Here is a 14231-nt window from a genome sequence, read left to right on the forward strand (position 1 = left end):
TGCATCCAGTTCAACATGGTAATAAGTAACACTTACAAGAAGCGATATCATCGGCTCAATTTCAGGTCAGAACGAATACCTAGGATTGGGTGACGAGGAAACACACAGGAAATAGCTGAAGTGTAAAGGTTATGTGAAACAGCTAGTTTGTAGTTTGTCGAGTTTATGGTTCAAATGATTGAAGGACGATTTCACCTACACCTTACACGCGAACATGTATTACAATCCACCTTTAATGTTAGCCCAGTAATTTTGGCCACTCTACCTAGTTGTTAATTGACTACCGCTTCGTGGATCGTTTGCATATGACCTGATTTCCATTTGTCATTCATGCAGCTGGTTTCTTACATTTAAATTCTACTCAGATCTTATATATTTGAGTTTTGTGTTGTTAGTGTTTCTGTCATGCTAAGCTTGTTTAAGTTCAAATAAGATGGATAATGTAAACATAATTTCCATACCTTTGATTTGATGGGACAAATACTGCTGCTTAAATGAATTGTTGAATGGGCTGTTTCCCCTGTGGAAAAAACACAGGGAACTGCAAAAGTAAGCAAACATGATTTCAGCATAATTATGATACAGCTCCCACTATACCATTGAACCATATGCCCAGAAGGCTTATACAACCTTACGCAGGCTACAATATTTTACCAATTAATGTAACTATTAATAAAAATGCCATCATATGAGCATTCCAGAGTTGAGCCAATTGGAGAAGTACTTGTTTCTATGGAGATATCTTGCTTTACTCAGTGTTATACCTCTGAGATTTAATTCTCTAAAATAGATGTTCTTCTTTCTCATTCACAGGCCATTGTGGAGATACATATGTACTCATCAAGTTGTCTGACGTATTGCAAGCTCCAAGCTTCTCTGGTTTTTCTTTAGAGAAAATACCCTGGACCTAATCACCCATTTCTGCTGTCTTTTGTTAATATGACAGCCATATCTTCACTGAACGCTAATGTCTTTAATGTATTTAAGTTCCAGGACCAAACAAAGCTTTTTGTGAGGAAGCACAAAAAAAAATTGTGAGGGATGGCCAAATAATAATACTAACTATTATTATTATTATTATTATTATTATTATTTATTCCATTCCACTGCAAAAAAACCAAGGATGGTTGACAAAGATCAATCAATCAATCAATCAATCAATAGTTTTATTGTCCCCGGAGGGAAATTTGCTTTGCAGGCAGGTATACAAAGGTTAAAACAACACAGACCACATTTTACACGATAGTCATGAAAGTACAGACACTGTAGATATTTTTGAGAAACAATGAAATTGCCTGTTAAGATGAGTTAGTGGCTGTGATTGTAGTGCGTCAGACTGTTCTCTGATCTTCAGAAGATAAATTTTGTGATTAGTTTATTGTAAAGTATGCCAGGGTTTACCATTTTCAAACCGAAACACCTTGTCCTAATCAGGAGACATTGATTGTGTGTGTGAGGGAGAGAGAGTGTGTGTATTAAGCTGAGTGCCACTACAGAGAATATAGCTCATGGTGAGAGAAGATTATACGGAGTTGGTACGTTGGTAAGTTATCTGTTCATATAACGCTTGTGTAAGTGCAAACGAGTGTGTGTATACTGTGGGCTTATGATGATGGTGGTGCCATTGTCTGTGTGGGAGGAATGACGCAGATTGGCTGTGAACTATGGTGGCCCACAGAGGTAGCGTATGAGTCTGGGTTGTGACCCATAATGTGATAGCTTTGTGTTTCATCAGGACCCGGTCTGCCTGTGTCACCATTAGCTAATCTGTCTACATAATCCTTTTTGTTCCATACATTATTGCCTAAATCGTCATCTAGCTCTCTCTCTCTCTCTCTCTCCATCTCTCTCTCTCTGTCTCTCTTTCTCTCTCTGACATGCATACGCGTGATGAGCAGCATACTCAATTTATTCCTCTCTATAAACTCTGGCCTTGGCATTCCGTACATAGCTGGGTCACAGTATGAACTCACAGCAGAGAAAGGCTGAACTGTGTTCTTGCTGGCATTGACTGGACTGACCTTTCTCCTTCACAAATCACTCTCTGATCCATTGTGTAATCATTTTATTCAGCTGGGAATGTATAAGTGAACAGTATGTGCCCTCACATAGAAAATGCTGCCACACCCTGCAAGTATTTGCACTCAGTGTTCAGCACCTGCACACACCCTAGCTTTCTTCCAGCCATTAAAAAAAATAAATAAACAATATTTGGCTTGGGGGAGTAATGAAGATTCCAGTGCTTACTCCCCCTTTAAGGTGGTGATGTCACCTTAAAATTATTGACATTTGCAGAGATGATCCCTGTCACACAGCCCAGCCCCACTGAAAGTGAATAATCAGCGAGTCGCAGTTTCTTTTAAATGAAAGGTGCTGATATGGTGTGGACACACGTGTCATTATCTGTCGACAGGCTCTGGCTGGGGCCCTGACAGCGGTCACGGGCAGGGATTACAGGGGCTGTGTGGGTGAGAGTCATGCTGAGGTCTGCAAGAGGCCAAATCCGCCCTGGAGGAAGCTGGCCTGAGTCACAGCGATGTCTTCCTGAGTGGCACCAATGGTGACTGCACGGTGGATGGACAGAAAGAGACAGCATCACAGGCTGATCTAAACACATCACAGGTAGCACAGCTGGGATTGGATAGCACAGCTGAAACAGATTGCAAAGCTGAAATGGGTAGTGCAGTTGAGATAAATAGCATGGCTGAGACATGCAGTTGCACAGCTGAAACAGCACGGCTGTGACAGATTGCTCAGCTGACACACAGCGCTGCTGAGCCAGAGGACTCAGATAAATGAGGCACAACACAAATACGGAAAGTCATTGCCGCGGTGATATCCCCCTGTAAGCTTCCTGTTACAATCAGTCTGGAACATGAGACATGTTCAATATGAATTAACCTATCTGTGAGAGGTCAGGTTTGCATATCCTCATTTCAAGGAAGTGCGTTGCCAATCAAAAACATTCTGCTCAGGATATGAATCAGCCTTCTGAAATGTATTAAGGGTATCAAAATATATCACACTGTTAAAATGTGAACACTTTGTGAGACATTTCTTTAAAGCTCCATGCAATGGTAAATACTGAAAGGAAAGGAGATGAAAGCAGAATGCTCATGATGCGAACTGCAAATAACATGGATAAAACAGTTACCATTGATATAAACAACACAACACAATGATAAGTAAATAAATGATACAACGCAGAAGCCCTCCAGTTTATGGAACTGCACGTGCGAGAGAGTGTGTGGGGTAGTTATGCTTTGAAAAGACTCATTACATTATAGTATTACAATAGAACCCTTTTCACTGGAAGCAATTATGAATAATTCACATTCTGTTCCCTTTTTTCGACAGGGGGTGGAGGGCGCGTTGGTGGTTTATTATGTTGCAGATTTGTGCAGAATATAGATTCTCACTAGAATGGTAATGGCATCAATAAGGAGAAGAATAGCTGCCTACAATCCTTTTTGTAGAAAAGTATTAGAGACAAAAGATTAACATGTCAACATGTGCTTGTGTGTATACAGTTTTATTATGTATGATTCCTCCTCTGTGTATATTCTTCACAACCTCGTGAGTTGACTGGTCCAGAAACAATTCACACGCTGGCCTGCTTGTCAGATCAGTTCATGAAGTCTGGTTTATTCAAATCCATGGGAATGATTTCATTTTTCCAAGAACTGCTGAAAACAGCTTGAGGCTTCATGGTAAAGCTAATGGCTATTCTCCATTAACAATTCCCTCCCTGTGGACACTCCCTGATAATACTTCAAACACCATTTTAAAGCAGTACTACTTACATTTTCATACTTTGAGTCCTACTTAATTTGAACAAGCAAGTTCCTCTCCAAATAGATTTTTATTTTTTTTTAATGAACATTGTATTTTCTTTTTTTCTGTACCGACACAATATTTCTACCAGACATTGTTTTTGTTTTGTGTTTATGCTTTATGTCTGAAGTGTATGGATGCCATGAAATATGTCATCTGTAATGTTTGCATGATGATGGCTGTCTAATGCTGTGGATGTCTGTGATATCTATGTCTGGAAACTGTCACAGGTTTTTAACCATCACGTTCTTTGTCATTTTAGCTGAGACTTCTGTTTTTGTTGTCTGATAGGTAACACCAAATGGATTGTTTACATGTTGTTATATGTCTGGAAATCCAAATAACAACAGTACATTAAGCTATGAAATAAACACGATGGGTGAGAGGTTTCAGTCTGGAATCTGGCACATTAAAAATCTGAAGTTATATGGTGGATTTTATATTTATGTGTAGAAATGTGACATTTTATTTACATTCCTTAATTCTCTGATTTACTGACAGACATGTAAGTGTTTCTGAAGACAGTAAATGTAGCAATACCTCCAGAGCAGGCATGCCCACAGCTGTTTGTGCCAGAACTAAAACGAGTAGCACAAAAGCCTGTTGGCATCAAGCTTTTTAAAGAATTAGCTGGCAGTTTGGACTTTGTCAAGCATTACTTTATTTTATAAATCGATTATATGCCTGGAGTTGTTTATGGGGCTGCAGTTTTAATGTGGCTTCTAATAAAATATAATTTATCACTTGTTTTGAAACTTGGTTTGTTGAATATTGTCTTAATACATTGATGATTTGTGATAATTATTCAGTCATACATCAGAATTAAACTGTTAATTTGCTCTATAGACCAAATCCAGGAAAATCCTGATCCTGATTGTTTAGATAAAACACAGCCTCTGAATACACACAGGCCTAAAATGCAAACCAAATCGTTCTCATATACATACATGCATGCATATTACCTCTTTGCACCAACAAATGGGAATGTACTACAGGCTTTGGGGGTGTAAGGGATTGCTAACGTTAGTTGTGATAAGACCATTTTTTATAGAGGCCTAGAAGTCGATTATCTTCTAGAGCAAAGTAGTTCATAACTCCAATGACCCATGTGCTACATCAAATCACAGTTGCAGTCTAGAATGCCAGGTTTACAAGGTATCTGTTTAAACAGTGCTAGATGAACATACTGTGTTGACAAAACTATTAAAGCTTTCAACATTTGTGGAAAGCAATGGTAAATGTTCCAATGTCCAGTCTTTTTTAAACATTATTTTGAAGTCACAAGGAGAATTGCATGTATTGCATGAAATGTCTAAATGTTATTATAGTTATATTATTCCAGTGAAATAAATATTGTGCATGGTCACTAATGATTATTAACAATAATAATTACGGTTAACGATGTTGAACAACTGCAGAATTTCAATACTCACTTTTGGAATATTATTAATTATTGATCCTTCACAATGTTTTTTTGTTGTTGTCATCTATGCAGAGTCATGAGCCTGTGAACCTTAAAGTATTTTATCTACAAGTGAATTATGATGTGTCATATTGCAATATCTATTTCCTGAATGGGAAAAAGGAAACTAAATGCAAAATACTTGGGCACATAACACAAACACAAGACTTCCAGCAATAAAGATAAAACAAATACTTAATTTAACCTGGTTGCCAAAAACATGTGAGCGCCACATTTTCAATAATATTCATCAATAATAATTAATTAAATAATCAATTTGACTGGACAACACAGTGTTTGAAAAACACCAAAGAAAAAGGAAAAAAACAACAACATAATTTGACAGTCACACAGACCCTAGCCATAGAATAAAACTGCACTGCCATTGCCTTTTGTTAGGACAGATTCATTCCTGCCTGCCCAGCGCACTATGCAAATACAGTGGGTGGCCATTTTCCAGAAATAGAAATCTGGTTCCTGTTTTCAAAGTTCTCTTTCTGAACAAAAATAAAGCCTTCTTTTAAAAGAATGGAAGAGATAAGCAATTTGTGGTGACAGTGAGTAAACTTAGGCAGTCGGGAGGCAAGGGATGGAGATACAGTATTTCCACAAGATGGGAAAGGTGTGATGGCATTCAGTCCTCTGTCTCACAGTTCTGGACACAGAAACCAAACATAATAAATCTCACATAAATGACAATGCAGTACCTCAAAGTCTGGGAAAATTAGCCACATGGACACACGTCATGTCACAGTCTATGTCAGCTCCCAGTATTGCAATGTCACGCCACCTCATTTCATTCACTTTCATAGTGACAAAGGTCATACCAAAACAGTTGATGATATAATGATTGCTGTAGATAAGACTTTTATTGAGATCAAGAATGGTCTAATCGCTGCTTCTTTCACGTGCCTATGCCTGTCCATGCATGTGTGTATGTGTGTGTGTGTGTGTGTGTGTGTGTGTGTGAAAAGATCACTGGGAGCAGAGAGATGTTTCCTTTCTTTGCCAGTTCCTTGATAGGCAAGGTGAGTATTAATATACTCACTCATATAGGAGTGGCCCCAGTAAACAGAATCCAAGCCAGGAGGCAGAGGCCTGGGGTGTTATGATGAATCTTGCCAGTGCTGTACATATAAAATGTTCTGAGAAATCAGGATGCATTAAAAACACATGCCTATGATGACGTTTAAAAATAGACATGGGGGGAAAGAAACAAGACAGCAATAAAAGTTAAAGAGCAGATCTTCCACTCTTGACTTGTCAAGCATATCTGTAATTAGGCATAACTAATTATCATCAGGTACATGCATTAAGAACACTTATCAGTCTGTTACTCCTGTAGTACTTACAGACACAATCTCAATTCCATTTTTTTTTGTTCTGAAGGGGACGGGGGTGGAAAATATTGTGAAAGAGGACAGAAAGGTGAAGAAAGTGTGATATACAGGAAGTGTGCTTCTTAAATATAATACAGATTGAATACTTGTTGCTTCAGCATTTCTTATAATTGTACGGCTGAAAAGATCCACCTGTCCGTAGTAAGTTCTGTTTTATCCATGTGTGTGCTGCAATAGTTCAGCAGCTGAGGTTAGTTCCTGTCACCTGTGGGCTGCAAAGCTATCACACTTCTACTGTCAAGCACTTGCACAGTGGCCTGTGAGCTACAGTTCTTATCTTTACACACGTCTCCTCCTATCAGATGCTGTGAATACCCACATTCTCCACAGCACCTATTTTACCACAGATCTGCACAATGCAAAGCACTGCTCAATTTAGAGACTATGCACTACTCCAGGGCACATACAAGATGCCCTTTGTTTCATCTGCTAATAACTGACAGTGCTGGGAAATGTATGCATCTGCCAGTTAGCTTAGTTTCTTTTCATGTTGGGTCAGTTCCATGATCTATCAAAACAGGCTATGCAGATCTGGTCTTAAAAGATATCTGGTTTCCATTATCTGTCCAAAGGACATATGAAGTTTCATGTATAGCATATGAGATTTCATGGATAACATGTATAATGTATTTTCTTTATATTTTCTTTATTTACTAATCTTCACAAATAATTTCTTATGGCTTACAATAAACAGCTGTTAGGTGCTCCTCTTAGACAGTTTTTGGTCTGACAAAGCATAGCTGATCACATCACAGTTTTAACTGTTTTAACTGTTGTATTTATTTTTCAAGTATCACTTGCCCTTTACCATTATACCTGATCTACCATTCATATATAATAATGCACTGTTTTTGTGATGTTTCCCTTTAAGAGTAGGCTACTATACCATATAGAATACAGAGGTCAAAAAGTACAGACAGGACTGAGAAGGATGCATTAGTGATAGAAAATACAGGATTGAGGGTAGGAAGATGAAGGATTAGAAAGGGGAGACATTAAAAGAGAGGTGTGGTAAAAGGGTGGGGAGTAGTGTAGGGGTAAGAAGCAGAGAGATGTTTGGGGGGAAGGGAAGATTTTAGCAGTTATATAACAGCATCGTTCTGTGTGTGGGGGAGGAGGGGGACATGTGGAGGAAAGGAATGTATTGAAATGTTCCTGGAAGGTTTTTCTTCTGCAGCCCCCTTGGGTTCTGAACAGTTTATTGAGCCGGGCGATGATGATGCATTTCGGACACCAAGTCCTTTATCAGAGCATTATGCAACAGCAGCGAGCAGGCAGAGGAAGCACTCGAAAGGGTGGGACAGTTAAAGGCTGGTCACAAGCTAAAATGTGAGGCAAATGCCTGCAGAATGAATCACCAAATTATGAACGAACCTATTTCGAGTCATCTAAGTGAATCTAGATGCCTTTCACATTGCATTACACCTGCATCCATTTTCCTTCAGGTGACCTCACCTTATGTGGCTCATTAAGGAAACATGATATTATACAACGACATACATTCATGGTAAAACAAGAAGGCAAAACCTTTTCAGTACTTGTCCAAAATCACAGATCATCACAAATATTTCATATTCATATTAATGCACCAAAGTTTGTCTCATATTGGGCCAGATGGTGTCAGTAGTAGAAAGAAAGTGATGAAAACACTTCCCTTCTAATTAGCATTCTCAGAAAATCACGTCCCCTCTCTGACAGCTGTGCCGACTCTGTACCCACTTAGTGTAATAAAGAAGGCATGACTGCCAGAGATTGCAGGCGATTTTTGCTGCCTTGTCGAATAGCTCCCCCTTGTGGCCATTTAAACCATGATTTCTATTTCTATTGTCTTTTTAACATACAAAAGAAGGCGAATTACGTGTTAAAGGTTAATTAGCTAGTAAATAGATTATGCGCGTGTGTACATAAATTAAGTTTAAAAACGATATATATATATATTTTTTACTGTTCGCTGTTACGTATCATCGGTAATGTCACTGTTAGTGCGAGTCAGTTGCACAACTACGAATGCCACAACTTAAAACAAAAGACCTGCCGAAACCCGGGATCGAACCAGGGACCTTTAGATCTTCAGTCTAACGCTCTCCCAACTGAGCTATTTCGGCGCCGAGACCGAGGGCTTCATTTGAAGGAAAATTCGCATCAACCACTTAATTGTGGCATGTATTGCGTTTCTTATCAGAAATATTCACCATCTAACAATATTATTACAATTACCTTCACGAAATGTTAATTTGGTAGCCCATAGAACCTACAACGTATCAAACTCCTGACGTAACTCTTTATTGGCATGTTTAAACATTCATTACTGCAAACAGATAGTAGTGACTTGTAGTCTAAACATGTAACCCTAGCGAAATAGGCGAAATATTTTTTCTAAACAACTAACCTATCAGAATGAATGAATGAATTAATTAACTGATTGTTTTTGCATTGCTTCACTTGCCTAACCAGAATAGGTCACCTTGAAGACATGGTATTGCCTCCAATCTGAATTTTTCGCTGGAAATCCATCTAATTTAATACACAAATTAATGCAAACCAACTTTTAAAATTCAATTCTTCATCAGTTTCATGAATAATAAAGCAGTCGTTTGACCCTTTATGTCATCTCGGATAGTCATAAGTGTAGTTAAGGTTATTAATGCCATTGCAAACCTCAGAGACAGATGCCTTGCCCTCCCATTTTGCCATCCTAACTGTCAAAAGGCTGGGGCAAACAGAGCCCCTCACATTCCTTTTTCACATCTGCTAGAGAAAAAAAAATCTATCTCTAATATTACCGCCATCCACTGGGTCGCAGTGTTGCATAGCGTTTGAAGCCCTATGGTAAGGTTGGGTTTTGGATGGCGGCTTACAGTTTTACCTGCTTAGTACATTTCACTGTGTATAAACCCAGGTGTATAAATAAGAATTACAGAATGTGTAAAATTTGAATATAGTAATTTCATTCTGGATAAAGAAATCTTTGAAGCATGCTTGAAAAAAGTCCAGGGCGGTGATCTGTCTCTCTGTCTAGAAGTGTCAAGGAGCCCCTTTCAAATAGATTGGGTGGCAGTGAGTGGTCGGTGGTGAGAATGGGATGAGTAGGTAGAGGTGTGATACGTATACGCCACTCTTAAGCATCTTTCTGTTTTTATTACAAAGAATTGCAATGTTGCTGAACGATATTCCACTTGGCAAATGTGCTACACCAGTTGACTTAAGGACATATATAATTTAGACAAGTTGCCATACTATTCTGAGATCAAACAATTATTTGACATTTACATTTATTACAATTACTTTGGCATTTCAGTCTGCTTATTCTGAATACAATCAGACTGTCAAGGTGAGGGCTGCACCTAATCAGGCAGAAGTGTGCACCATCCACATGGACTAGGTGAGATTCCAACTTCAGACCCTTGAGCTATGCTGTGACTCACATGTCCCTAAAATGTTTTAGTGAGATGTTTCACTGTACACATGCCCCCTCCTACTCTCCTTTCCCAGAATTCCTTTCTCTCCCTCTTTTCCTTATCTTCCCCCTCTCTCTCCTCAGTTGCTCCCTCTGTCTCTTTGTTTCTCTGTCCTTCAAGGTGACTTTCCTCTTTCCACTGGCACTGCAGATGCGCTCCCTTTGCACCAGAAGGGATGTGTGGATAAGAGAGATGAGAGAGATGGGGGAGGGGAAGACAGGGAGACAGGGGGAAAAGGGAGGAGAGAGAGGGATAGAGTAAGAGAGACACAGAGAGAGAGAGAGAGAGAGGGGGGGGGAGAAGAAAGGCTGGTTTAGTGAGTGAAATTGTGCGTGGTTGAGTGTGTGCGTGTGCACATGTGTGTACATGCATGGGAGCTAATCTGTTTTATCCATGATCAACTGCATCCCTGTTATTACTTTGATTGCCTTTCTAATTTTATTAAATGAATGTAGCTTTTTTTAGGCAAAGAGTACAATCAAAATTTAGAATGAACAGTTACCGCCACACCCACGCAAGAACTTTCTTACAGTATATAATTAGAAAAGCAATGCTTACATCAAGGTACAATGAAGTGAAGAAAGAGAGGCAGGTGGAAGAGAACGAGCAAAGATCACATTGGCTTACAGATACCAAAGCCTCTTTTTTCACTGCCATCTTAAAACAAAGCAGTGTCAGTATTGAGCAATGGCACTTGCAAAAAACTTAAAAATAGGGGAAGCTAAGTGTAACATAGCGATAAACAGAGGGGAAAAGAACTGAATCTGGGACAAGTTTCTAAATTTAGGAATCTGACAGAGAGAGCTGGCAGCTTCTTGGAGACTCAGGTCCTTCACTGGGGTACCACGCACACTCTGACAAGCCTACACATTTGGAAAGCCAAGAACATGTGTACCATAACCAACCATGCTTTCTGACAGCAATGCACTCTTGCCAACACACATGGCGGAGTCAGTTCCACCTAAGTTTTATTAATTGTAATGGCTCATTAATAGTGTCTCCCTCAGATGCATGCCGCTTCATATCTGCTACAGTCATGAGCTAACTGCACTCCCATTAGCATGTCATTAAGAGACAGAAACAGCAGTGCATTGTGGGTGCAGCTCCCACTCACTATGAGCCAAGTTATGCCACCCACAGTATGTAAATGTGCACCTATGCACATGTGTGTGCATGTGTGCATACTCGTGAGTCATTCTATATTTCTATATTTGTACAGTATGTGCATGTGTGAGAGCAGGTCTGTAGTACTGTACAGCATATAAACTAGAGAGAGAGAGAGAGAGAGAGAGAGAGAGAGAGAGAGAGAGAGAGAGAGAGAGAGAGAGAGAGAGAGAGATAGAGAGAGAGAGAGAGAGAGAGAGAGAGAGAGAGAGGTTTCTGTACTGCATCTCACTCAGTGCAGAGATAGCCCACACACACCAAACTTCACTGCAGTGCCCCACTGCGGCAGTTAGTTCTCACAGTGGGAGACAGATCTGCAGCACTCTATCCAAACATTGAACACATATCAAACACAAATGAGATCCTGTTTTTTCTGGCTTGCAGTCTGACAGTGTATTTGACACTGCCTGTTATGGGATAGTCTGTGAGATAAAGAGAACAGCAAGGCAGAAATACTCTGAATGAACCTTTAAGGCAATGGCAGGGTGAGGGTTAAATACCACAGCACAATACAGAAGTTGTAATAATTAAATTTAATACAGACTTTGCTTTCCTCAATAAAGAAATACAGTGTCTTAACACAATATAAATCTACATGTACAATAACAGATCTGCATATACATGTGAATAAATGTGCACATATATCAACACAAATACATTATATATGATGCTTTTTTACCCAACCCAACTGAATACGAAAAGCTCCACACCTAAAAATGAAATTCTGGCATGAAAAAAATGGAGCATTTTCACTTTCAGTTCCAGTCCACAGTTGCGAGAGCATTAATATTTATATCCCTGATAACATACATGATCTCACCATCCAAGTGTTGATGGTGATCTGTCATATGGAAGTACTGCCCCAGGCAGTGCCAGGAGCAGAGTCATGTTGATTGATTGATTGACTGTGCTCATGTTATATGGAAACAGAATCAGGAAGTATGGCCAGTGGGTCAATAGCTCTTCAGGGCATAGAGGTCTCTTCAAATCCCAGCCTCCTCCAGACTAAGGATTGCGTAATCATTCCATGAGTCGTAAATAAACCAAATTACTTCATAAAAACTTGATAACATACTCGGAGAGATGGAATGGCTACAGAGGTTTCACCATGTACAGAGTCTGATATACTCTGCAATCAATGCCTATTATCTTCCCCAGACCCAGGAGAAATTCTTGATTTGTACTCTCTACTCCACAATTTCAGATTTGTAATCAGACGATTGACATGTGGTTAGAGTACAGATTCTCTGCTTTTATTAAAGGGTATTTTTATATACATTTTTGGTTTTACCATGTGGAAATTACAGAACTTTTTTATACAGTCCCCCATTTCAGGGCAACATAATGTTTGGGATAAATGGCTTCACAGGTGTCTCTGATTAGTCAGGTGTGTTCAATTCCTTCCTTAGTGCAGGCATGAGAGAGCTTTCACAATGTAGTCTTGATTCTTGGTTGCCTTTGCAGCATGTTATTGGCATTTGTCTACATGAGGACCAGAGTTTTGGCAATGAAAGTCAAGGAAGGCATTATGAGGCTGAGAAATAGGAAAAAATCAGTCATAAACATTGGCCAGACCTTAGGCTCACCAAAATCAACTGTTTGGAACATAATTAAGAAAAGAGAGAGGATTGCTCAGCTCAGTGATCACAATGGGCCAGAGAACCCATGAAAGACCTCTACAGTTGTGTAATGGTTTGGCACAATGTATGGCTGCCACAGGTATTGGCTCACTTGTCTTCACTGATTATGTAAATGCTGATAGCAGCAGAAGAATGAATTCTGAAGTGTAAAGAAGCATCTAATCTGCTCTAGTTGAACCAAATGTCTTAAAACTCATTGGGCTTCTTGCTACAGCAAGCCAATGATCCAAAACATACAGCTAAAGCAACAATAGAGGTTTTCAAAATCTGGAAAATTCTTCACTGGCTAAGTCAGTCACCCGATCTGAATCCAATTGCTTCAGAGAAAACTTAAGGCAACTAGCCCCAAAAACAAGCATGCGCTGAAGATGGCTGCAATTCAGGCTTGGCAGTGCATCACCAGAAGATACTCATCTGGAAATGTCTATGGGTTGCAGACTTCAAGCATTGTATGCAAAGAATATGCAGCAAAATATTAAATGTGACTATATTCATTTACATTAATATGTCCCAAACATTATGGTGCCCTGAAAGGGAAGGGTGTGTATAAAGATTTCAAAATGTATAAAAATACCCCTAAATAAAATCTGGGAAAGTGCATTTTAACCGCACGTGAATTGTTTGATTGCAGTGTACAGAGCTAAATCAAGAAAAAAGATGTTTTTGTCTCAAACATTATGAAGCTCATTGTATATATACTGTATATACAGTATTACTGAATGTCCCTTGTAAGTTTCAACATAGTAGAACACAGTAGCAGAACATGTCTGGAGACTGCTGTCTCCTACAGGGGAAAAATCAATTGGTGGGCCTTAGGAGGATATTACTCATTCATGTAGTTGTTCTGTCTCCTTGACTTGGTTATATCTGAAGAGTGTTTCAGTGACATATTCAAGAGAGTGCTAAGCACCTCCAAAAGTCAATACATTGAACTGTCATTGCCAGGATACGAGAGGATGTCATTGCACAGTAATATCATCTTTTTGTTCAAATTATTTACTTAAAACAGGATGAATCCAAGGTGACAAGAATTCACAGTGGCCATACAGTATGTGTATCTATCTCAAAACTTCTGTGAGTTTGTGTGTGCACCCTTTGTGACACTGCAGTATGTATCTATCCTTTACAATGTAATGTAAAGTAAGTATGTATGTAAAGTGAGTATGTATTTTCACTGCATACCCTTCAGGAAAGAGTAGCTTTATTTACATAGGAGCACAGTTATATGTACCCTCTATATATAACTCAGCTCCTACCTCCTCCCACTGTGTGT

General features: G+C 39.2%; 1 non-coding gene across 1 annotated transcript; it reads right to left on the reverse strand.

Annotated features, from left to right (window-relative positions):
- Positions 1-8728: 8728 nt before the first annotated feature.
- trnaf-gaa lies at positions 8729-8801 on the reverse strand. Its single transcript has one exon. It is a non-coding gene; the product is annotated as a tRNA-Phe (tRNA).
- Positions 8802-14231: the final 5430 nt, after the last annotated feature.

Source organism: Anguilla anguilla, chromosome 11 (genome assembly GCF_013347855.1).
Source record: "Anguilla anguilla isolate fAngAng1 chromosome 11, fAngAng1.pri, whole genome shotgun sequence".
In the NCBI taxonomy this organism is placed as follows: Eukaryota; Metazoa; Chordata; class Actinopteri; order Anguilliformes; family Anguillidae; genus Anguilla; species Anguilla anguilla.